Below are 27,119 nucleotides of genomic sequence, written 5' to 3' on the forward strand. Positions count from 1 at the left end.
GGGTACCTGGAGTGGCGCAGAAGAGGCAGTAGTTTGAGGAGCGTAACCCGAAGATTTGTAGCTTGACTGGGGTGGGAAGGATGTTCTGCCACAGTCTCCACTGGGATGTCTGCGTCCGATTTGGAACATTTCGTCCTGTACGGAATGTTCCACTGAAAGTTTGATGGTGGCTTGTGCAGTGTTGCCAACTCTTAATAATATTTCCCGCTAGCCGCATACTCAAAATCCGCTATTTTTAGCACTTGACCCGCCAAATTTTTTTAATTTTCATTTGTTTGTACTTTGTAGTGAATAAAAACAAACAAACAAATAGTATATATAAATAGTTATTTATTTTTCTGTTTTTAATATAAAATCAATATCTAAAAATCTAAATTAATTTCGAAATTCAATACCTCCTCATCATATGCTTCTTGTGTACCTATTTTGCGAAGCACTTCTTCAGGTAAAACATAATTTTTACAACACTTTTCAACTCTTTTGAGCCCGTATCGTACTGATAAGATTGCATTAACCGTGCCAACACTCATTCTGTTGCGTGTTTTGTTTTTTACTAGATTTAAGTTGCTGAATATTCTTTCCACATCTGCATTGGATAATGGCAAAATTAAAATACCCAATGCAAATTCGCTAATTTCTTTAAATGGATTTTCACCGCTTGCATCTCGATATTTCGAAACTTCTGACCAAAACTTCATTGTAACAAGAGTAATGTTTGTATACTGTTGCTCAATTTTTTTAACTTCTCCTTCAGACAATTTTAAATTTTGTAATAAATTCATCAGTGGTTCTTTTTGTTGCTTTAATATATTGTTAACTGAGATTAATGATATTTTTATGTTGTCCGGAAGAAGGCGTTGTCTTAATTGTTGATACAAATCAATCAAGAAATTACGGCATCTCTCTTATTGCCATTTCATCTGTTGTTGTGATAAGTTTATTCATTATTAATTCATTTATTTTTCTTTCAAATTGGTAACCTAAATATGGCTTAGGGTCTAAATAATTATTAATGTCCTCTTCTATCCTTTCAATATGTGTATTTGGTAAAAACATTTTATTGGCAATCATCGACAATAGCGTGCTTAAATCATGTAGTAATAATGTAGGATCGGCAGTATTTGATTCAAAAGATTTGTTTACTCTTTGTACTTCAGATAAGATAGGTTTTAAAAATAAAAGATATGCTAAATTACTTTCATCTTTAAACATTGAATAAAGAAGTTCTGCAGTATAACATTTGTCAGTCAAACGAGTTATTTCAAAATGGGCTTTTAATTCAATATACTGTTCTAAAATTCTTGTTATAGCAACTTCAATGGATAACCAACCTTGTTTGACACGAATGAACTATCTTTTTCGGATCTGCACCATCGTTTATGGCACTGTATAAATATTTGAATTGATTTTGTCGGCTGGTGGATTTACTAAACCAATTATAAGTTTCAGCTATCATGAATTCTAGACTTCTAGGGAATGTTTCGTGGGTTGCATGAGATACTGCTAATTGCAAAGAATGACATACGCATTTAATTAATATCAAGTTCGGTACATCGGACTTCAAATGTGTATAAACGCTGTTATTAACTCCAATCATAACGCTAGCATTTTCTGTCCCAATGCCCACAAGATTATTTAAAGGAAGTTTAAAATTTCCCAGCGTTATTTTAATTGAATTTGAAATATTTTCAGCGTTACACTGATCTAATTCTACAAGAGCTAAGAATGTAGAAACTCTTATCGAATTGCTCATCATAATACACAATTGCAATACCTAATAGTTTTGTTACACTGATATCGTTTGATTCATCTAGTAACAAACTATAGTTTGAAAAGCCATTGAGCACTGACTTCAATAAATCTTTCTGAAAGTGGGGATGTAGGATATATTTTATAATGCCGCTGCATTTTGTTCGATGAATTTTTAAAGTTTTGGCTGTTTGATCTTGGAATGCATTCTTACATAATTCACCAAGGTGGTCTATTGCCAGTATTGACGAGTAGGCACAAACAAACAAACTTAACTTTGCTTCAGCTTCCACTGTTTGTAAATTCTTGGTGGGAAAATTTAATTTAGATTGGTTGCCTGATCTATTAGGTGAAAATGGTTCTGCTGACTTAATAGGTTTGAAAGTTTAAATGACTTTTAATGTCCGAAATTTTAGCAGTAAAATCAGACTTGCAATATTTACATCTTGCTCGAGTTGGATGTCCTGGAATCTCTACTAACCAGTCTTTGAATTGTGGAAAAGCTAACCATTCCTTCCGAAAATTTTGGGTATATTTCGTTTTGTTTTTGTCCGCCATCCCGTAAGGTAAGGCTTATGGCCAGTCCGCCTCTATCGATAGAGAAAAAAATATGAAATCGTGAAACGCTTTGAGCGAAATGAAAGACCATGTGATATTGCACGTGCTACAGACCGAAATGAGGCAACGCCGAGAATTAGAAAGAATGCGGAGAAAATAAAAAAACAACTTTCATAGCAGGAACAACTCAAAGTGTAATTAAAATCCATTAGATTAAGACACAAAGAATTGGAAGAGATGGAACGGCTGTCATCTGTTTGCTTCTATCGTAAGCAAAAAACAAGTTTGCTTACGATAGAAGCAAAAGCATTAGCAATATTTTATTACGACCTTTACGTAATAAAAAATTCGTAATAAAATACGTAAGTATTTTATTACGATTATTTATTGTGTTTGGTAATGTTTTGGTTACAAATGTGTGTTCAATCTTGGGTGGTTGGCACCTAACCCCACTTTTTCCCATAGGGCCTGTTGTTTATATTGCACGAGGGTTTCTAGGAATAAAACTATCGTGCTATACGAGGACTGACTATACTAAGATATTATTACACTGTGGTTATTAGAAATAATTATTACTTATTACTCTTATTACTTATTGCTCTGTGGTTATTAGAAACGTTGAAAGAGATGTCGGTAATTCGGATCGCATTTCTTGGAAGCCAAACAAATACGACGAAGAAAAATTATCCAATGCCATTCCTTCGCTGTTTCAAAAAAAGGCGTCATTAGAATTTTTTCCACATTTTTAGATTTGATCCAACAATTTAAAGCTATGACCCAATGATCAGGTCGTTTGACCGCGAGCGTAACTACGTAAAATTGTTGGGGTTCTCCTCAGGGAAATTCCAGAATAATATAAAACCGATTCTTCGCTTTATATAAAAAAAAAAAAACTATGAAATATGATATCCCTACTATTTCAATTATGAATTATTTTTATTATTAATTAAATAATCAATTGAACAATTAATTTAATATTTCTTAATTTAAATGTTACATTGCCAAATTACATAAAATGCTAAACATTTATACTCTTCCCGCTAAAAAATCCGCTATCCGCTATTTCATATTTTTATCCGCTAAACCTGAAGCAATTCCGCTAAATCTAGCGGGAAAACCGCTAAAATGGCAACACTGGGCTTGTGGCGAGTGGACAATACATTTATCAGGATGACCTCTCCTCCCAATTAATCCAGATTATCGAGGGTTTACTATATACAGGGTGATTCACTACCAGTGGGACAAACTTGCAGGAGGTGTAGGGGGCACAAAGACGAATCGGAATCACATAGCATTGCAGGGTCCGAAATGCCTTTGTCATGCGGTAGAGCACGTTGAACGGGAGGTCGCGTGAACAGCGATCCCGCTGGAAGTCAGCATTTGCGAACTGTTTCTGTTGAAGAAACCAAATATCAAAAGTCCTCCGGAGTGGATAATCCGCAGGCTCCAATGATTGGATGCGTTGCAGATGGTATGAACTCATTTGGTTTGTTGACAATATCCTCCATACAGTGGATTGGGAAATACCCAATCGTTGGCTTATCGCTCGAGTACTCGGATTGCCTTCTGCAAGACGTAAGACATTCTCCTCATTGTCTGGCGTCCTCGTCGTTTGCTCTTGATTCATGGTACCTCTCGTGAAACAACCAGTCTCACGTAACCTGTGCACACGTGCGAAAATCGTATGATGAGCACGCCTGTGCGTGAAACGTTCCTGGTACAAGCTCAGAGCGGCGCGCCCGTTACAGTCCGCAGCTCCATACGCGAGGTGCATGTCGGCCAGTTCAACGTTTGAATACTCAACCATCCTACTGCCTCGGGAACCGGTTCGCAAATGCTGACTTCCAGCGGGATCGCTGTTCACGCGACCTCCCGTTCAACGTCCTCTACCGCATGACGAAGGCATTTCGGACCCTGCAATGCTATGTGATTCCGATTCGTCTTTGTGCCCCCTACACCTCCTGCAAGTTTGTCGCACTGGTAGTGAATCACCCTGTGTATATATATATATATATATTTTTTTTTTTTTTTTTTTTTTTTCATTATTTTTTTATTTTTTATAAAATAAGTTAAGTATACTTCCTTAATTTCAATAGTTACTAAACGCATCATACACTAAATAAAAATGATTGTGTTCATTGACTTTAAGGAACACTTTCATTCAAACGTTCGCTATGTTTTTTTTTTTTTTTTAAATATTAAAAACTTAAGTTAAATCATAATTATTTAGGTACTTGTTATTTTACGATCTGTCATTTATCAGTAAGGTCGTAAAGAATCAGAAAATAGGACCAGACAGTTTTTCATTTATGAAACAGTACTGTATGCATCAACCTTTTGCATGCATTTTAATTTGTAATTTGCTTGGCTTGATAAATCCAGTCGCCTTGGCATCATCGGCGACTAAGAAATATAGTGTGGTAACTAGTATTTTACAGGTCATGGCAGCCTGTTAGCAGTGCTAACGGGCTGCCAGAGCAGGTCTCAGAGTTTTGTCAATGATTTATATGAATTTTGCTAGCAGAGACAAGGAGGTGATTATACCTTTGTATAAGGCATGGGTCAAGCCACACATTGAGTACTGCGTACAGGTCAGGAATCCTCATTTTAGGAAGAATGTAGAGTTGCTAGAACGAGTACGGAGAAGGGCAACAAAATTGGTGAGATGAACAAAGGTGTTCTCTTACCAGGAGAGGCTTAAATTCTGTAAGTTGCAGCATCTGGAGACTAGTCACCTGCGAGGTGATCTGATTGAGGTGTATAAGGCTTTGAATGGTTTGAGCAGGCTCATTGCTGATTGGATACTTCCGCTTGCTCAGATTAAAAACCTGAGGGATCAGATTCAAATTGAGGAAAGGCAGTTGTAGAATAGATGTACGGCAATTTGCCTTTAGCCAGCAGGTAATTGATTACTGGAACAGACTTCCATCTGTTGTTGTGGAAGTTGATTGCTTAAATAAATTTAAGGCTGAACTAGACAAACATTTGGAGTGGCCGGGTGGATGAAATGGGAAGGTTTTATTAATTTCTTAAAAATTTTAATTATTTATCATTGTTATTATTATTTATTTATTTATTTTTTTTTTTTTTTTTTTTGGCTGATGCTCTATAAGCTTGCTTTCTTGCATCATTTTTTTTTTTTTTTTTTTTATGAAACCCCCAAACACGAAAGGTATCAAAACCTATAGTACTTAGTACCGTGCGTGGGTTGAAGGGATGCCGGAAACTTTGCTCTAGAGACTAAACGTGGGTTTCACCACTTCAAGCCTCCAATAAGCAAAGTGGTGGTATTTCACCGGTTGATGAAAGTCATCTACCATCATATGCCTCAGCTAATGCTAATGTTTTTGTTTGATGCTGCATAACCATGCTCCCTTACATCACTTGACAAAGTCATGCATGGAACGAAGTTCATAGTCCCACTGTCTAGTGGTAAATGTCCTAATAATCAAGATTTAAGAAACTGTAGATAGTCGATGGTTGTGGTTATTTGTGCAGAGCAGTGGCGGATCCTTGGAATTGGGGGGAGCGTATCTTCCTGGATCCACCAGAGCCTAAATAAATTGGATCAAATACTGTATTTTATTATACGAGTCGACCTATGCTGGGTGTAAAGTACTGCTTTGCAATGGTTTAAATTAGTGTTAAATGTTTTTGAAACGTCCACTGCTTTCGAAGATATTTGAGGATGCGGGTCATAAATGTTAAGAGTTAGTACTCTGATTACACATTTAGTATACGAGGTATAAAAAAAGTTGTGGGGGGGGCTTAGGGAAATGATGAAACCTACCGGCTATTTGATTAGATCTCCTTCGAAATGGTTTCCTTGAAACGGTATACTCCGATTCCAACTCTTTTAGAAGTTAATAGTTCCTGTGTCGCGTTCTGAATGATTTCCTCAGTCAATGAAAATCTGTGACCTTTCAAGAGGATTTTAATCATGGGAAGAAAAAAATCATCGGGAGCTAAATCCAATGCCTATGGCGAATATTTTTTTCATTCATTTATTTACACACATACACAATTTATGTACAATCCCAAGATAAATATACTATTAATTTATATACATGATTTATATACGATCAGTTTATATACAAGATTTATATACATTCTCAAATATATCTATTCTAAGTTTTCTTAGTCAGCCCTACTGGGTGTTTGGCTGTGCCACAGGGCAGAGCGACAGTTGGCATCCATTCCAACCAGCAGCCTCCCTCCAGGAAGAAGGTGGAGATCCATCTGGATGAGTGATGTTGGAACAGTGATGTCCTCACCGGGGTGACTATATACTGAGAGCAGGTAGATGGAGCCACGGGGTGTTAGGATCTGGGCACAAGCGCTGATAGAAGTACAGAGTGGTGCGATACGAACGGCTGTAATCTCTGTATTAGTAGTAGTATTATTCCTGATAACTACTGCGGCCCATGGCTGGTCATCTGTGCAGTGTATAATTTTGTATGAGATTGGATATCCAACTACATTACCCTTGCAGACATAGGGTTCTTGAAGCAAGAATGCGTCGATGTGCTGCTCTTCTGCTTTGATTTTTAATTGGTCAGCGACCACTCTTGCTCGTTGTGCATTAAGTTGAAGTATTTTAATCTGTTGTTGAGCGGGTATAGCGGCTTGCCTATCCATAATTTATCCTTGATCGGTATATACTCTTGACTTTTTTTGTAGACTGAACAGGTGGCGCCTCTTATTGAGTGGTCATGGGGTGCATTTGCTGCCTTGCAGTTGGCGCGGGAGGGCGGCTGTGCCTTGGCAGGGCAGTCCTTAAACTCACGCCCCTTTTTGGACACAGTGCCCACAGGTGGACTCTCGCTGATTATATGTATGGGACGTATGTTCGAAACGCAGGCACCTGTAACACTTGGGGACAGAGATGTGCTCCCGGTATTTATGGCTGCCCCAGGCAATGTAAACCCTGTTTTGTGAGCCGATGATCTGCCATGCCCTTGGTGACAGCTGAACGATCCAGTTAACATTTCCTGGTACTTTTGCCCTGGTACTATATTTCGGCGCTACGCGCTTTTCCTGGTCCCCCTCTGTTAGGCACATATTGAGATTCCTGCGAAGGATCTCATCCTTTAATTCCTGAGGGGTTAGGTTTTCATCGATGTCAAACAGGACTATTGATGGTCCTTTCCGCTTCGGAGCCTCCACCCGCAATCCATAGTTGGGTATATCCGTATTCTTTAGGATTTCCAGTGCCTCCACTCTGGTATCTGTCTCTATTATAATGTCAGGGTTCCTGATTTTTCGTATACTTTTAATTCTTATGTTCTTTCATGTTTTTTGTGAGTGTCTCTTTGACCTCCTCACTCGTTCCCAGTCTTGCGCCTTCGGTAGGCTTAACTAATATAACGTGAGCCTCCGTTTGTTTTTTAGGTTCTTTGTCAGGTTTTGCTCTGGGCGGCTGATTACTTGTGGCTGTAGTTAAGCCATTTCTCAACGCCTCAGAAAAGGAATGGGGGCGTTGTAGCATTTGTTTTTCCTGTTCCTGAGCTAGAACATCCAGCTTAGTTTGCATTCTCTCATTGTCAACGTGCAGGTTGAGGATAATATGCTCCACCTTGCCGAAAAGCTGGATGATGTCTGTTCTGATGGCCGCAGTGAATCTAGGTTGTTTGGCCATATATTTTACGAGTGAACCCCGAATGGCTATAACTTGCTCAACAGGAGTACCAGTCATGGGGGGGATCCTGACTTTTGGAGTATTCATTTTCAGAATCACTGGAGGTATCATTTTCTCCTTCCTCAGGTACCTCTTTGAGGGTTGTAGAGTTGGCTCCTGACCGTCCCCTGCTTCGATTTTTTGGGTTTTCCTTTTTCTTGGTAGTCTTATTTAGGTCATCTTCGGGGTTAGAAGTCTCGCTTGTCAAGTGGGGTGGGATGTTCTGATCCCTCTTTTCCCATCACTTCCTGTTCAGTATCGCTCATTGTGGGTATTTGCAAAAAATACGAAAAATCGGGTGTGTTCGGATTAGCAAGTTCCGTACAAGACAAGACAAAATAAGCTGAATGCTGTTTACCACAAGTAGGCACAATACGTCAAAGAATCTTGTGTTAAATTTAGGTTAAGAAAGAAAAGTTTTTAAGCTTTCTTCTGGGGCAAATTAGTCAGTTGTAGCATTCACCGTGTCTCCCGTGACTTGAAAATATGAAGTCGAGCTAGAGACAGCAGTGAGAAAAGCGCTTAGTAGATGGTGGAGAAAAATTGCCCAGGTGGATGAGTAATCGCCTTTAGGCGCTCAACGTTTAGCACTGTTTGTGTCTTTGTCTTACAGTAGGCGGTGAGAGAAGAGATTCGATGAGTATCGCTGTGCGTATGAAAGTTATATTAAATTTAAAATAAATTTACTTAACTCAGAAGTCTTGATCCCATTGTCATCTCCATAGCTTCTCCAGACTTTGGACAGCTGCTGTGATGTATTAATAGGTTGGCAGGTTCCAATAAACCACTATTTTAGGCAATAAAACAAAGAGAGCAAAAATCACACAACTAACTACACTGGCCCTCTAGCGGGCAATCTCTTAGTCAGCTCCAATATAAAGTTTTCTTAGTCAGGCCCCAATCTTTCCTGGAGATCCTGAATAGGCGACCACAGTAATGGAGTGCTTTAATGAAAAGCGCCGAGTGTGCAGGAGCCTTGTTTTAATGCAAGCGCCAATTCCTTGAAGCCCTCTTTTCTGGTGGTTTCCTCCGAATAGCATTGTGCAATCGCCGTAGAACTGTTTTTATGATATTCCTGGTTCGCTGTTTGATTATGAGGGACAAATTCATGATGCACAACCTGTGAGTAAAAGAATACGATAAGCATGATTTTCGTATTTGATCGAGATTTGTCTTCCTTTTTTAAACCTTGGAGAAGATGGAGTCTTTCAGTGGAGTCTTCCTTTGGTTTATGGTCATAGCTATATCCAGGATTCGTTACCAGTACTGATGGAAAAAACAAAGCGTGGGTCTGCAGTAGGTAGACGAAGACCCTGACATGCGAGGCGCAGAATTGCTGAAACGCTTCGCGCTTCCCAAATCTTTTGATAAAATTGATTGACATGTCCCATAAGAAATACCAGTCTCACTAGCAGTTCCTCGGATAGTTTAATGTTGATCACTCCTGATGAGATCACGAACACGAGCGATTGGATCATTGGTTTTTGAAGTAGTTGGAGGGCGACCAGGGCAAGATCATCTTCGAAAAACAATCGACCCTCTTTAAACTTTGGGAGCCACTGAAAAGTCTTCGAACAACATATCGCATCTTCTCCGAAAGCTTATTTTAAAATTTCGTTGGCTACTGTTGCTCATTTTCTTTTTTTTTTTTTTTCGAAGCAAAATTTCCGGCTCACTGAAATTCATCGTAGAACTCCCCGGCTCAGTGAAATTCATTTTAAAATGCAGCGAAACGCATAAAACACCTATTCAACATACGCTAATATTTTCCTAAACTTTCAGGAAAAGGTTGTTTGTGGTGTAGTTCTAGACGCGTAAATCTCAGAGCAATTCTTTTGAAACCGATAGTGGGTTCTCATTTCCTGCTAGCATCGTACGAGGAAAAACTTGTGCATATTGAACATCTGAGTATTACAAGAGGCGTGGTTGAAGGGATTTTACGTCATTCAAAAATATATTTAACGATTTCAGATTATCATTATGAAGGAGGTATAAGGAGGGTACGATTTTTGTGTTCTACTAGAGGGAAGGATTGCTGTAGTTTTGTATATGCCACTTTTTGTAAGTATGTTTAATTTTCGCTATTGTTCTAATTACAGTTAATAAGGTTTATTAATAATCTTATGGTTTTAAAATTTAGCCAAGCGAAGAAGTGAATTTTGATCAATAAATTAAAGAAAGAACTCTGCAAATTGTCTGTTGCATTTTAAGCAGACGAATTTTTTATTCGTCTGCTCCGTCGACTGAATTTTCGAAACCGAAAGTCGCAGGGAGGAACAGCCTTTGGTTTCCTGATAAGTATGGATTGCAAGTCTTTTATACCGATTCGAACCAAATTTTTTGTGAAGAATAGAGTGGAAACCTCCAATAGATTTATTTTGGATTCAATTTTCTTTTCTTGTTTTCTGTGGTCTTAGTATTTATACTAGCAATACGTGTCCACGAATGCTTTCATTATAAAGGAATGTTTCAGATTGTCTGCATTTTAAGCAGACGAATTTTTTACTCGTCTGCTCGGTCGACGGAATTTTCGAAACCGAAAGTCGCAGAGAGAAATAGCCTTTGTACAGTACAAAAAAATTAGAAAATTTATCCAGTAATGTAGTTTAATTACGCGTGCCTTCAGTGACCCGGGTTCAAGTTGATATTGTTGTACACATTGGCACTAATGACCTTAAGAGTAAGAGATCTGCGGATTCACTTAACTGGTCAATGTTGAAAAAAAGTCGCGAGCTAGGGTTGAATTTGAAAGTGTCTGCAATTCTGCCTAGACACGATAGGAGTGAGTGTATGATGAGAGCCTTGTCGATCAGTTCGGCCCTGGAAAGATTGTGCAAGGCTCATGGGGTAGAATTTTTTTTCAGCGTGGTCTATGCTTGCTAATAGGAGAGATTGCTTCTACAGGGATGGGATACACTTAAATAGAAAGGGTGCAAGAATATTTGCTGATGCTATCGAAGCAGTCTTAGGTGGGTCGGAAAACTGCTAACTTGGGGGGTTCACAGACTAAAAGATTAACAGTAGCCGCAGGCAGAGGCGACATCTATTCTCACTGCTTCTATTGTAACGAGCAGCAGCATAGAGAGCAAGTTGCTGGAGACTTCAAGAGCTGCTGGGAGTCATCATGGACCAAATAAATACATAAGCTGTGTTAGGGTAACTAAGAGTAAGAACAGGTGCATGTATACTTGCATGTACACCAATGCTAGAAGTATAGTAAATAAATTTGAAGTGCTGATTCAGACATCAAAGGCAGATATTGTTAGGATATCAGAGACATGGGGTCACACAGATATAAGCAGTGCAGAATTGGAAATTTGGAGTACAATGTGTACAGAATAGACATTGTAGGAAGGAAGCAGGGGATATGCTGTTAGTTAAGAAACATACAAAATCTAGAAGTGCATCCAGTTGACATAGTCAGTTTGGTGTGAATAAAGGAGATTAGGAGTGTGTTATGCTTAATGACTCTGATGAGTACAACGAACAATTATGCAGAGAAATAGAATGAGCCAGTAAATCAGAATGTCTTGTAATGGAGGATTTTAACTTTCCAGATATTGACTGGAACTTGAAGATTGGTCACTCGCACGCTATCAAGACTTTTGTGGATTTATTGGAGGATTGTTTTCTACAGCAACATGTTCAAGGGGCAACCAGAGGGAGTAATACTCTTGATCTGATTATCAACAGTGAAGACTCCTGCATTAGGAATTTGCAGATAAAGGAAGCTCTAGGTGACAGTGATCACTGTCTACTGATGTGGGATTTACTTAAAGATGTAACTAACATCAAGGGTAAAGGGAAGGGTTTTTGTTTTCGTAAAGGTGACTACAGTGGTCTCAGGCAGTTTTTTAATTCTCTACAGTGGGATCAACTGACGATGTTAAAAACAGTGAATTGTAAATGGGAGGCTAGTAGGCTTTTCATACTATCTAAGAAATACTGTTCAAGATGTAGGCCTAAATGGATGTCAGATGAACTAACGAGGTTCGTGGCAGAGAAGAAAAATGCGTGGGATGCATATAAATTAGCAGGTGACACAGAAGCCTATGGCAGATATAAGGTAGTCTATAATCGTCACAAAGGAGGTTAGGCAGGAGAAGGTTGGCTATGATAAATCCTTGGCAAAGGATGCAAAGAAAAACAATGACTTCTTTACTTATGTAAACTCTTGAAGGAAGAGAATGGATCAGATTGGTCCACTATATGTTGGTGGTTCGGCTGTTGATGATCATGCTCAGATAGCTGATAAACTGAATGATAATTTTGCATCTACATTCACACATGACGAATTCTGTAAGGAAGTCGAGGATAGAAGTTTACTAAACTCTAACAGGGAGGTAAATGATTTTGTAATAAAGGAGAGTAAAGTGGAGGAGAAATTATTGAAGTTAAACATAAAAAGGCACCTGGGGCATGTGGAATCTATCCAGTTATATTGAAGGAGGCAGCGAGGGAAGTAAGGAAACCCTTGGCCATAATTATGAGAGCATCCTTAGATTCAGGGGAGGACCCCATGGACTGGAGACGTGCAAATGTATCCCCAATTCACAAACGGGGTTCAAAGGGCGACGCAATTATAGACCAGTTAATTTAACTTCTGTTCTGGAGAAAATAATGGAGTCACTGGTTACAGAAGTGATGCAGGATCACCTAGACAAAACAGCAGAAATAGTTCAGACACAGCATGGGTTTGTTAAGGGGAAGTCTTGTCTGACCAATTTGATTGGATATTACGATGTGGTCACAAAGGAACTGGATGCAAAAAATAATTTTGATATCATATACTTGGATTTCAATAAAGCTTTTGATACTGTTGCACATGGAAGACTACTGTACAAATTGGAGCTGTGTGGCATTAAGGGCAGGTTACTGCAATAGATAAAGGGTTCGTTGAGTGGGAGACGGCAGAGAGTGGTAATAAATGGACACTGCTCTACATGGGCTAATGTTATTAGCGGAGTCCCCCGGGGTTTGGTGCTGAGCTCATAATTGTTTTATGTATTTATCAATGATATCGATGTAGGTATACCAGCCTTAATGTCAAAGTTTGCAGATGATACAAAGTTTGGCAGGATTGTTAATAATAGTAAGGACAGTACGCTACTGCAACAGGATCTAGAAAAGTTAGGCAAGTTGGCTGAGAAGTAGCAACTGAAATTTAACATTGACAAATGCAAAGTACTCCATATGGGTAGCAGTAACCCAAGAGAAACGTACCAACTGTGTTGTACTACACTCAGGAAGTTGGATAATGAAAAAGACCAGGGGATAGTTGTGCAGTCAGATATGAAGTTCTCTGAGCATCTCGGGCTGCCAGAGCAGGTGATAGTTTTGTCAATGATAAATATGAATATTGCTTGCAGAGACAAGGAGGTGATTATACCTTTGTATAAGGCAATGGTCAGGCCACACCTGGAATAATGCGTAAAGTCTGGAGGCCTAATTTTAGGAAGGATGTAGAGTTGCTAGAATGAGTACAGGAGGGCAACAAGATTGGTGAGAGGAACAAAGGGGTTCTCTTACCGGGAGACGCACGCTTAAATTCTATAAGTTGGAGCATATGGAGACTAGGCACCTGCGAGGTGATCTGATTGAGGTGTACAAGGCCTTGAATGGTTTGAGCCAGCTCAATACTGATGGGATGTTTCCACTTGCTGAGATTAAGAACCTGAGGGGGCATAGATTCAAATTGAGGAAAGACAGTTGTAAAATTGATGTGCGGAAGTTTGCTTTTAGCCAGCGGGTAGTTGATTACTGGAATAGACTTCCATCTCTTGTTGTGGAAGTTGTGATAGCTTAAATAAATTTAAGGCTGAATTTTTTTTTTTCTTTGCTGATGCTGTATAAGCTTGCTTTCTTGCATCATATGCTTCAACTAATGCTAAAACCCGTCATTGCCAAATACGATGTTGTATTCCCTCTATATTGTAAATCTGATAGTGTGGTTGTCCCGGAGTATAAGCAGAAAATTTATTTTATTCAGACTGACTACAGACAAACAACTGATTCATGCTTTTCTATATCTAGATGAGTCACCAAACATATTACATGTTCTGTCAGTCTCCAAACATTTTGATTATACCTTATATAGTAGCCAATTTACAGCTTTGTTAAAATTAAAGTATCCCTATGTAGAGGGCTGTGTTCTAAGGCTCATACTGAAGAGATATTTGGACAACAGGTACAATAAAGAATGCGCTCGCCATTTATTGGAAAAAAAAATTTGTTACAAAATTTGTCACTATATGGCGCTGTGGCAATACATATCACTTGAACAGCGCTACAGTTGTTCAGTGAGTTTGACATCCTTCCCGATATACCTGGTTCTTCAAAAAACCCCACAACCAGAAGTCGCATTGGGTGAGGTCCGGTAATCGGGGTGACCAGGATGTCTGGAAACAACGCCTGATGACCCACTCGTCTGTAAAGTGTTGCCTTAGCAATCTTTGGACACAACGGTGGATGAATATGGTATTCTGAAGACACCCACGTTGTTGCAGCTGTGGTATTGCGAAATTTGCCAACATTTCATAATATCGCTGTTCAGTTACGGAACAGGTGCCGGGTCCAGTCGGTGTTACCTGTTCAAAAAAAAAAAAAAAAAAAAAAAATGGCCCAATCATGAATTTGGCCGTAAATCCACACCACACTATCACTTTTGGAGAATACAACCGGACCTCTTGGATAACTCGAGGGTTTTCTGTTGCCGAAATGCGACAGTTGTGCATATTCACTTGTCCATTTAAGCAGAAGTGGGCTTCATCACTCCAAAGGATGTTCCATAGACAAGTGATATCCACTGTCATTCACGCCAGAAACTGAAGTGCGTATGTGAAACAAATAGTAGTAGTAGTAGTAGTAGTAGTAGTGGCACTTGATGCAAGAAAGCAAGTGTAGGAGCTTATGCAGCATCAGCCAAAAAAAAAAAAAAAAAAAATCACACCATACCCTCCAATTGCCTGTCCAGTTCCTCCTTAAATTTATTTAACCTATCAACTTCCACAACGACAGATGGAAGTTTGTTCCAGCAATTAACCACCCGCTGGCTAAAGGCAAATTTCCGCACATCTATTCTACATCTATCCTTTCTTAATTTGAACTTATGTCCCCGTAGGTTCGTATTCTGAACAAGTGGGAGGATCCCATCAGAATTCAGCGTGCTCAACCCATTCAAGGCCTTATAAACCTCAATCAGATCACCGCGCAGGTGCCTAGTCTCCAGCCACTGCAATTTGCAGAACTTAAGCCTCTCTTGGTAAGAGGATCCCTTCATTCCCCTCACCAATCGTGTTGCTCTTCTCTGTACACGCTCAAGCAAATCTACATCCTTCCTAAAATGAGGCCTCCAGACCTGTACACAGTACTCAAGGCGTGGCCTGACCATTGCCTTATACAGAGGGACAATCACCTCCTTTTCCCTGCTAGCAAAATTCCTATATATCATTGACAAAACCCCATGACCTGCCCTAGCAGCCTGTCTACATTGCTCAGAAAACTTCATATCTGACTGCACAATTACTCCCAGGTCTTTTTCATTTTCTACCACCTTAAGTGTAGTACCACACAGTTGGTACGTTTCTCTGGGGTTACTTCTACCCATATGCAGTACTTTGCATTTGTCAAGGTTAAACTTCAGTTGCCACTTCTTAGCCCATCTGCCCAAATTATCTAGATCCTGTTGCAGTAGCACACTGCCATTACTGTCATTAACAACCCTGCCAACCTTCGTGTCATCTGCAAACTTCGACATTGAGCCTGATATACCTTCATCAATATCATTGATAAATATACCAAACAACAGTGGACCCAACACCGAACCCTGTGGGACTCCACTAATAACATTAGTCCACGAAGAGCAGCACCCATTGATTACCACCCTCTGTCTTCTCCCACTTAACCATCCTTTTATCCATTGTAGCAACTTACCCTTAATACCATTCTGCTCCAATTTGTACAGTAGTCTTCCATGCGCAACAGTGTCAAAAGCTTTCCTGAAATCCAAGTATATGATATCAAAATTATTTTTTGCATCCAGTTCCTTTGTGACCACATCATAATAACCAATCAAATTTGTCAGACAAGACTTTCCCTTAACAAACCCATGCTGTGTCTGAATTATTGCTGCAGTCTTGTCTAGATGATCCTGCAATTCATCTTTAACCAGTGACTCCATTATTTTACCCGGAACAGAAGTTAAACTAACTGGTCTGTAATTATTCGTGTCACCCTACATTATCTACATTACCATGCTTTAGCTGTTGTAGCATGTGCATCTTGTAAGGAGAGTACCGCAATACCTGACGCATTACTAACCTTACATAGTGTGCATGGTATTAGGGTCAGGCGCCACCTGTGGTATCCCACATCTGCGCCATATGTTCGCTGTGAAGGAATACACGGACATGTGGACATGTGTTTTTGTAAAGGGCGGCACCTAGAACATCTGTTCAACTCCACCTCGTATCTCTGTGAAGAACAGTATCACTACAATTGGGCCAGATGTGTGTGTGACGTAGGTTTGTGTGTATTATGTGTATGTTCTGTTGTTGTGTCTGGCCACTTGGCTACCCAGAAGCATCAATCACCTGGACAGATGATTCTGGGTACTCGTCCACACCACGGGAAGGTGGGCCAGTCCCAGTAATGCACGTACTGTCTCAAAAGAGACTCTGACCCACATGATGTTGCCAGCAGGTAGGTCAGGCTCCTCTGGGGGCCCATTCCAGAGGGGCAGACAAAAAAGAAAGAAAAAGGAAAGGAAAAAAAAAAAATCACCCGTGGTGTTGGTAATGGGGGAAAAAAAAATAAATAAAATAATAAAATAAATTAAAAATAAAACAAAACAAACAAAAAAAATGATATATATAAAAAAATAATAAAATAAAAATAAAAAAATAAAAATAATAATAAAATAAAATAATAAAAAAAAATAATAAATAAATAAATAAAAATAATTAAAAAATATATATATATATAATAAAAGTAAGTGTGGAGTGGCTGACTCCAAACAGAATGCAAGGAGGAGCAGGATAGAAAAAAAAAAAAAAAAAAACACCATTGTCTAATCCACTTCAGGCCCAATGCCAGGAGTGTTAATCACTCTATCTGATCTCCTCCTTCGAGCAAAGACTTCCATAGCAAAGTTGTGAAGAGCAAATAAACGTTCAGGGGTTTGGAGTAACTGGTCTAATTGGTTTTCCGATATTGGGATGGTAGTCACTAAATCTTGTCTCAAGTCTTCGTACAGAATACAGTCAAAAAGGATGTGCCTCCAGTTTTCCTTGGCTCCACAGTAGCACAGGTCAGTCGTGCAGAGGCCTAGTTGGTGCAGTTTTTCATTAAGAGAGCCATGTCCAGTAACTAGGAAGGAAGTCTCCATGGTGAAGGAAAGCCAGGATTGGACCAAATTAGAGGATGTAAAGGTTACATCAGGAAGGAATCTTCTAGTAACCACTGCAACCTGGGATGTATCCCAGCGGGTCTGCCAGATGTTCACTAACTCGTTGTAGCATCTGGCTTTCTCAGCTTTTGGGTCAGTGTCAAGATCAAGCTCGATGTCAAGGAACTTAGTGGGGATGCTGTTTTTAATTCTAAATACTAGTCCTCTGTAAGCAGCATACAAATCAAGAGGAAGAGTTCCAGCTATGACTTGGATGGCTGCTGTAGAAACTGTTCTGCAAACTCTCAGGGTAGCCAGTAGCATTGTACGTTGGATGGAACTCAATCTGTTTCTCATCTTGACCAAGCCAACTCGGTGAAACCAGGCACCGGCTGCATATGTGACAATTGGAAGGAAGACTGCTTTATAATACAGACGAAATGTCCTCTTGGAAAGGCCCCAGTCATTCCTGGAGATACGAATTATGGAGCCAGAGAGCTTCTTAACTTTTGATCTGAGATGGGTGAGGTGTGGCAGGAAGCTCAGTTTGTGATCAATTACCACTCCAAGAATGGTAGCTTCAGTAACTATGGGTAGCCGGATTCCAGAGATTTTAACCTGTGGTGGACGCCTGAGGTCTAGCTTGTGCTTAAAGAGCATCATTTTGGTTTTACTTGGGTTAATGCGGAGTTTGTTCAATGCTGCCCAGGAGGAGAGATCAGACAGGACCAGATTGGCATTATGTTCAATGGCACTCCTAGATTTTCCCGACACAATGACGGTAAGGTCGTCGGCAAAGGCAACAACTTTGGTGTTCTCAAAAGAACGGGAGAGCCAATTCTGTAGAACCATATTCCACACCACAGGCCCCAAAACCGACCCCTGGGGGCATCCCCGAGAGACAGGCCTGAGGACATGTTGATACTAAGATTTTAGGATAACAGTTCTTTCGGAGAAGTAGCTAAGGAAAAGTTTATATAATTGATGGGAACAGGAGGCAGACCGGAGGCGCTCCAAAGCGCTGTCCCACCGACAGTGTCGAACGCTCCCTCAAAATCGACAAAGATTGCCAATTCAAACTTAGCTTCGGAGTTTTCGATATGTAACACCAGGTCAAAAAGGGCCTCTTCAGAGGAGCGTCCTGGTGTGAAGCCATATTGATGTGGAGAGATTAGATTTTTCTCTTGGAAAAGCGCCGAGATTCTTAGGGCCATAAGACGCTCAAGAATTTTCCCGAGATTTGCCAAGAGTGCAATGGGACGGAAGGAGCGAGGATCTGAAGGTGGCTTGTGTGGTTTCTTTATCAGGCGCAGAAGAGCAGTTTTCCAGTCCTTGGGAAAGATACCTCCCTGGAGGCATTTATTGTACAACAGGAGGAGGTATAGCGGCCTTAGTTTAAACAGACGAAAGATGAAGGTATACTCTATCTGATCTATGCCAGGGCATTTGTTTGGGTTTATTTTCTGTAATACTGCATTTAGCTGTTCCAGGGTGAAAGGATCCGTTGTGCTTTCTGTGGCATAGTTTCGATTTGCTCTTCTAATTGCTGTATGCTCTGGGAGATCCTCAGCAACATCGTCTGGAGGAAACAACCTGTCAAGGATTGGATTGGCTGAATCAAACCAGTTGGAGGTTTCCTGAGAGTTAGCCTGTACAGTGTTAAAAATTTCAGGGGTGAAGGATTTATCTCTTGTTATTTTATATACTAAACCCCAGGGGTTGGAATTTCCAGTTTCGTTTCCTTAACAAAGCTCACCCAGGTTGCTTTCTTCCTGGCTGCTATGGCTTTAATATAGTCGTTTTTCTTTTGGATGTAGTCACTGTAGAGCCGTTCGACTTCTGGGGGTGCCCAGTCCCGGTGCCGCTGGTAGTAACGTCGTGCTCGCATTGCCAGTCTCCGAAGTCTAGTGAGATCATTGGTCCACCAAGTGGAGACAATAGGTCGGAATATTTTCTTTTTGGCGGATTTATAGGATGCTTTGAGGATTGCTTGCTGGAGAGCAGTTACCAGTTCATTGGCTTACATGGATTCATTGGGATTTGGCTCACTTTCAGGGAAGTCTCCTTTAATAGAACGTTCAAAGGATTGCCAGTCGACATTTCTGGTGGAGAACCTCACAAGTGCAAGCAGTCTTATCTGGTTGTCTTTTTTCAGTGGGGTTAAGTTTATGAGGAAAAGTATGACTCTATGGTCGCTGAGGGTACAGTCTGGGATAACCTTCCAGTCAGAGACCAGGGGGTCAAGATCCCTAGTGGAGATGGTGAAGGAATACAGTACTACTGTAAATGCCAGAAAAGTGTTGTGTGTTGTATATGACATATTGCGTTAGGTTCTGTTGTGTGTCCTGGCATTTGGCCGCAGGGCCCCTGGTGGGACTCCACGTTGCCCGCACACACACCACTAGCAGGTAGCCAGTCTGCCCATTATTCTCTGGCTTGTCTCCGCCAGGGTCGCCAGAGCTTCCTGGATGGGAACAAAAAAAAAAAAAAAGGTAGAGTCGGGGAAGTACAGAGTGTACGCAAGAAAGGAGGGTATAGCTAGAAATATGGAGGATGTAGGCGAAGGCATCCTCCAGGTTATCAATGGAGCAATAAGCGCCATCAGTTGAAAGGGGAACCCGGGAAGGACGATAAATAAGACAGCAAGAGAGCCGTATGCAAGTTGCCACTGAGGAATGAGGTGGCCCGTACGCCAGTTGATCCTATCCAGGTTAAGATCGGTTAGCCAGTTAGGTTAGGATCAGATGTTTGGGTTGTTCCTATTTTGTGTTGGCAATAGGGTGCTCCGTCTTGTGAAGAGGGCTTGTGCATACTTGGTAAACTCGTAGTAGTAGTTTTCTTCTGTGATGAATAAGTGTTCATTTTCTTGAGGGTTATCTTGTATACGAGTAAACAGGATGCTGCGGAGGTCCTCATAGTGTTGACAGGTATATACTAGATGGTTCCAGTCTTCTATTTCACCACATGCACAGTAGGGGTTGTCAATGATTCCCGTGGATGTTAATTTATGGTTTATTAATCCGTGTCCAGTAATGAGGTAGGTGGTATAAAGACCAGGAGAAAACCAATTTGGAGATTTAGGAAATACGGCATTCACATAAGGTATAAATTTCTTCGTGATTGGGCCCTTGTCGGTAGCAGTCCATCTGTCCTGCCAGGTCTGAAGTAGTAGGATGGCAATTTTTTTTCTTTTCCTGCCTGATTTCATTCAGATTATTGATGGAGTGTCCAAGGATAGTTGCTAGTATACCCCTGGATAGACAATAGTGGAGGCCCCTTCGAATAACCTCCAGATCAAGCGGAAGGACGCCCGCAAGAACCTGAAGGGCTGGGTTGCTAACTGTGCAGCATGCCCTTGTAATAGTAAGAAGGATGGTGCGCTGGATGGTTCCCAGTTTACGTTTGTTGTTGTAAAGAGTTGCCCTGCGAAACCAGACCCCTGATCCATACGTTATGAAGGGAAGGGAAGATTGATTTGTACAGAATCTTAAGGGTGCGTCGGTTCAATCCCCAATCACGACGACGACTCACCCGTGCAATGAGAGCAGTGTAGTTTCTCACTTTCGCGTGGAGGTGTGCAAGATGCGGAGAGAAAGTGAGCTTAGAGTCAAGTACTATTCCCAGTAGTTTTAACGTAGAAACTAGCTTGACGGTTTGGCCTTGAAGTTTGATAGTGGTGTTTCTAATAGGCTGCAGTGATCCCTTCAGGAGAATGGATTATGTCTTTTGGGGTGAGAGTCTTAGTTTGTGTAGGGCTGCCCAGTTCTGAAGGATTTGAAGTGCCTGGTTTCCTCTGGCTTCCAGAGAAGCTCTGCTGTCAGCCTCAATCGAGATGGTCACATCATCAGCCAAGGCTTGTATAGCTACAGGACCTACTAACCTTACAGTGGAATACGGCATGTCCATTTTCACGAGTAACAGCTGGCACACTTGCGCTACCACATGGAGATTGACTTGATAAATCCACGACAGCCAAACTTTCAATACGAGAGGAGTCCCCTCGTTTTCGACCTCTACTTGGTTGAACACCAAGATGTCCTGTCGCTTTAAATTTCGCAATCATTTTGCGGACAGCACAACAGTCATAGGTCCACGTGCGTCTTATGCGCTTCTGATGCCGGAATTCTCTGATAGTCGCAGCTGCATTGTTGCTGTTCTGATAGTAAAGCTTCACTAATAGCGCCTTTTCCTGCAACGTTGTTGGCATTGCTACTGTAGTGCAGGCAAGCATCTAGTGTATGATTTTGAAGGGACTGCTTTGCTTTTATACAGTAGAGTAGAGCTGAGTAGTGGCGCTGTGGCAATAACTTAGGATTATGTAAATAACGTAAGTTATTTGCATAATCGTAACTAAGATAGTTACGCGCCATACAGTGACAGATTTTGTAACTAATTTTTTTTTTTTTTTCCAATAAATGGCGAGCGCATTCTTTATTGTACCTGTTGTCCAAATTTCTCTTCAGTCAGCCTTAGAACTCGCTCCAGAGCCCTCTACATAGGGATACTTTAATTTTAACAACCCTGTATAATGAACAAATAAATTCAAAAACGGTTTTGATAATCTATAATAGATTACTTTGTTTAGTAACCATTCTTCACAGTAGAGTGACTTGTTAAAAATTCGATTTTAATTTTCGGTTCAGAAAAGGTCCCCACTTACTGCAGATGTATCCCCAATTCACAAAGGGAGATCAAAGGGTGACACGAGTAATTACCGACCTCTTAGTTTCACTTCCGTTCCGGGGAAAATTATAGAGTAACTGGTTAAAGCAGCACTGCAGGATCATCTCGACAAGACGGCAGTTATAGTTCAGACACAGCATGGGTTTGTTAAGGGGAAGTCTTGCCTGACCAATTTGATTGGATACTAGGATATGGTCAAAAAGGAACTGGATGCAAAAAATTCATTTTGATATCATATATTTGGATTTCAGGAAAGCTTTTGATACTGTTGCCCAGGAAGACTGCTATACAAATTGGAACAGTAAGCAGGGGCGGGCTGTCTCGAGGGTTAAGGGATGCACTGCACCCCGGCACCTGAAACTTACCTACACATATGAAGAAAATTTTCAAGGGGAACGCCGAATTTCAATTGGCACCAGTGCGCCACATACTCTAGGAACGCCCTTGCCAGTATGGCATTAGGTGCAAGTTGCTGCTATGGATAAAGGAATGGTTGAGTGGGAGAAGACAGCGAATTGTAATTAGTGGACACTGCTCTTCGGGCACTAAATTTATTAGTGGAGACCCCCCAGGGTTCGGTGTTGAACAATTGTTGTTTTTTGTATTTATCAGTGATGTTGATGAAGATATATCAGCTTAATGTCCAAGTTTGCAGATGATATGAAGGTTGGCAGGGTTGTTAATGACAGTAAGCTACTGCAACAGGGTCTAGAAAAGTTGGGCAGATGGGCTGAGTGGTGGCAACTGAAGTTAACCTTGAAAAGTGCAAAGTACTGTATATAGGTAGTAGCATGACCGGCCCCAAAATTTTGGGGCTCTGTTCTAGAATTACTTGCGGGTTCTGGGATCCTGTGTAAAACTTATACGGGGTGTTTTTGTAATAGTGATGTTTTCATTTTTTATTTTTACAAATTTTACGGTAACTAAGAAATAATAAATTATTTTATGTTATAAACGAAACATGCGCATTGAGAATGAAGTATACGCCCTGCTTCAGGGCGTATACTTCATTATCAATTTTCAAGTCGACTCGCGCAAGCGCTCTTGGAGTTGACGATAATATAGGTACCTAGACATTAAGATGGCAGTAGGCTCGTTGATAGAAATGCGGAAAAGACGCTGATGATATTATTATTTAAACCATTCGAGCGCGGCGCTGTTCGACAAAACCGGTTGAACATGCTTGTGGCCGGCTATGGGCTGTAAACCCAGAGTAACGTAACAACTGTGCGTTACTACTGAGTGTAGACTCAGGGAATGGAGAATGAAAGAGACCTGTGGGTAATTGTGCAGTGAGATATGAAGTTTTCTGAGCAGTGCTGGCAGGGCAGCTCATGGGGTCTTGTCAATGATATACAGGAATTTTACTAGCATGGAGAAGGAGGTTATTATTCCCTTGTATAAGGCAATGGTCAGGCCACACCTTGAGTACTGCATACAGGTCTGGAGGCCTCATTTTAGGAAGGATGTAGAGCTGCTGGAACAAGTGCAGAGAAGGGCAACAAGATTGGTGAGGGGAACCAAGGGTTGCTCTTATCAAGAAAGGCTTAAGGTCTGCAGGTTGCAGCGTCTGGAGACTAGGCACCTGCGAGGTGATCTGATTGAGGTGTATAAGGTTTTGAATGGTTTCAGCAAGTTCAGTGCTGATTGGATTCTTCCTCTTGCTCAGATTGCTCACTTGAGGGGCATAAATGCAAATTTAGGAAAGGTAAATGTAGAATAGATGTGCAGAAATTTGATTTTGGTCAGTGGGTAATTGATTGCTGGAACAAACTGCCATCTGCCGTTGTGAAACTGGACAAACGTTTGGAGTGAATGGATGGGTGAAATGGGAAGGGATGGACGTTTTTTTTTTTTTTTTTCGCTGATGATGTTATAAGCTTGCTTTCTTGCATCATATGCCTTTGCTAATGCTGAAATGCCAGTTTGGACAAATCACAGAATTGCCCAAATGTCAATATGTTAGTAATGGATGATTTGTGCTCTGCTACTTTTGTAATCTGTTGCACACTTTTAAACGTGTTCTACTCTATGTGTATCCCGTTCCTTCGCACCGGTCACTGTATTTGTAGGAGTGTCCGAATACTTTAGGTAAGGTAGTGTACAAAGAGTGGCCACTTTATTAGGTACACCTACCTTTTTCATGAAATGTAGCGATCCTTCATTAACACCATCTCGTGTTCTTACCACGAGAAATAAAGCTGGTGGGAAGTTACAATGGGCTCGGGAAACAGGTTTATCCAATCCTCCACAGGTCAGTGGAGAATTGAAAAAACTCATTAGATTCCATAAATTCATCAGATTCCACGCTAATGGGAGGACCAGAATATGGTGAAAGTAGCTTGAATCTATGGAATCAATAATGCAGGCTAGTTTAATGCTGTGGGAGCGTTTTCTTGGTGTATGTTGAAACCGTTGATATAGTAGAACAAGATTTTGATTCTACAGTATCAGAAATTGTTTAGTATAGGCGCATTCCTCAATGGCCCCGGGTGCTAAGCGTATTTCGAGGCCAAGCGATATTTGTGCGATTCATAGAGTGCTCTACAAAGGCGATTAAAGTTATTTTTAAGTTACATTTCTCTAAAGTCTTATTTTTAAAACCGTTCTATACTTGAAAAGCCACAAGTTAGAACACAGAAAGGAAACCCACCTTTCTTTCTTTATCCATATTTCTAGGTCACTAATCAACTAATACTTTAACCGCTTGGCCTCCTAGCGGCACTGCTCCTGCCTCCCCGTGGCGACGCCGGAAACCTTGGAAGATAAGTCCCCATGTGGCACAACATCGCTTCGCAATAAATGTGTGGGCAGGTATGGTCGGTGACTGCTTAGTCGGCCCATACCGTCAAGTAACCCTGGTAGAACTTGTTCAAGAAAGATCCGATAAATATCGGATCTTTCTTGAACAAAATGTACTAGCATCCCCGTGGCAGACTTTCGACACTTCGTTGTGCCATTCCATCCTATGACAAATCTAGACTGTTCTGAGGGCTAAAGGGGAGGGAATATACTCTCTATTAATTAGGTGTACCTAATAAAGTGGTTAGTGAGTGTATATCATCATAGTTATACCGCTCAATCTTAGAAAAAAAAAAAAGTCGTCTTCCCTCTTTCCCCTCCCCCCTTTCTTACAGGAGTTTTTCAAGGTTTTTAACACTGGAAATTGGAATGTAGTGTATGACACCAGCAGAATTGTGAATTGGATTCCCCATTGAATGGAGGTTGATTAATGTAGAAGAAAAAGATCTGTTTATACTTCAGCATTAGTTTAGAACTTATAAAGCGCTTTCTGCCACTACAAGTGCCGAGTGGCAAGAGAATTATTTAGATACTACCGAACTGCAACCGCTTGAGCTTCTCCCAACTTTTTGTTGGGATTGGCCCAGATATGAACGATGTGTTGATCGACAGCTAAGGAACCATACTGATAATCGTTAAGCAGATGGGAGGGTTCGAGATTGTTTAAAATTACACGTAGTAATTTTTCAAATTAAAATATGCCTCTGCGTCAGATTTATTCCATTAGAAAATAAAATTATTACTGTTTTCAGTATAATTATTCTAATTTGAATAATTTGCATGGAATTATAATGCACTATTTGTATAAAAAAGATCATTTTTAATCTTTTGGAGTGAAATGCTGCGTTTATATTTAGACAAAGTATATAGATAATGTTATCTGAAGTACTGTAATGTGTAATAGATTTTTATGAATCACTATGTAACTATTGTAAAGAAGATAGAAAGTGAACGAATGTGGGAAACCAGCCACGTGACTGAATATACATATACTGGTATATCCGTTACGAATATTTCTTCAAAAATGTTTGAGAGTAGAAGATTATGGGAATCATTAAACACCTTTCCCTCAGCTCCCTTCTAGCTGAGGACGAACTCGGGTAAAAGTGCAATTTAATTATTTTTTACATGTATTACTGTAACGTGCTCAGAAAAAAAATTGCAATTATTGCACAAAAATCATCTGGACCTGAAAACTGCACATAAAGTTTTTCATGAGCAAAAACGCCAACTTCGTTGAAAGGCTGACCATGAGATTTGTTGATTGTGATGACAAAAGCCAAGAAATTGTCTTCTCTTCAAAGTAGTTTCTGGGAGCTAAATCAATTCTCAGGATTCGAAAATCGATCGGAAAATTTTTTGTATTTTATTTATTTATTTTTTTTCTTTCGCTCTTATTGATAAACGAAACCTATTTCAAAAGGAATCAGGTCAAAAGCTTCTTTAGTCTTTGAGTTATTCAAGTTCAAAGAGCGTTCCGGACAGAGGGACATAAGCAAATATTATATATTATGTTTTGTTTTTTTTTATTATTCCAAAATGGTTATTTTAGCCTGGAGCTAAGGCAACATTGAAATTCTTCAGTGTACTGCTTGCTATCAATGACGTAAAGTTCCTTCGTCGTGGACGGATTCGAACTCTGTCGTCTTCCCCAAAATTAAATGAGCATTTTGGCCACTGACCTTTCATGTTTAATATCATTGATACATGCGATCCGTGGAAGAATGTAGACGAAAACATTTTTTATCCTTTATCAGTTCCCCCCCCCCTCTCTTTTTTTCCTCCTTACAACCTCAACACTATATGAATAAGCAAGGAGAAAGGCCAATGAAGATTGGGTTTGGGAAACGCATCGCTGCTAAGGTATGAACGATTGAAGTGTTTACATAAGAGCCCTTGTTATCGGATGAAACAGTCGGTGTTCGCAACTCCCGCATGTTGTGTAATGATTGATCTAAGACTGTACTTCGAACTCCTCTTCCGATGTGCATTTTCTATTGGGAGTCTTTTTACCTCCAGTAGTGGGAATGGACAGCGGTTATGGATATCTGGTCGTAACTTAAAAGTAAGTTTCTGTTTCCTTGTGTTCTTTTTTCATGCATTGCTGTTACAATTTGTGTGCATTGGACTACAGTTAAGTAGATGTATGTGCAGGACTGTACATTGCCAGTTATACTTGCAGAATGTTCGAATAAAAATTGTCTGAACTCTTTCAAGTTAAGATTGTGGATAATATCTGGTTAACTGTTACTTTTCATTCTGCGC

General features: G+C 40.4%; 1 protein-coding gene across 3 annotated transcripts in view; it reads left to right on the top strand.

Moving 5' to 3' along the window:
* LOC150079908 (putative fatty acyl-CoA reductase CG5065) overlaps window positions 1-27,119 on the top strand; it is a 269,862-nt gene that overhangs the window by 189,447 nt on the left and 53,296 nt on the right. The window contains exon 1 of one of the 3 annotated variants that reach the window (XM_090383629.1): window positions 26,816-26,919. The exons of the other annotated variants lie outside the window; for them this stretch is intronic. The gene's annotated coding sequence lies outside the window, so the exon portion shown is untranslated. Of the gene's footprint in view, window positions 1-26,815; window positions 26,920-27,119 lie in introns of those variants that run through there. 3 annotated transcript variants of the gene reach the window in all.

This window comes from Mastigoproctus giganteus, chromosome 10 (genome assembly GCF_048544385.1).
Source record: "Mastigoproctus giganteus isolate SK-2022 chromosome 10, ASM4854438v1, whole genome shotgun sequence".
In the NCBI taxonomy this organism is placed as follows: Eukaryota; Metazoa; Arthropoda; class Arachnida; order Uropygi; family Thelyphonidae; genus Mastigoproctus; species Mastigoproctus giganteus.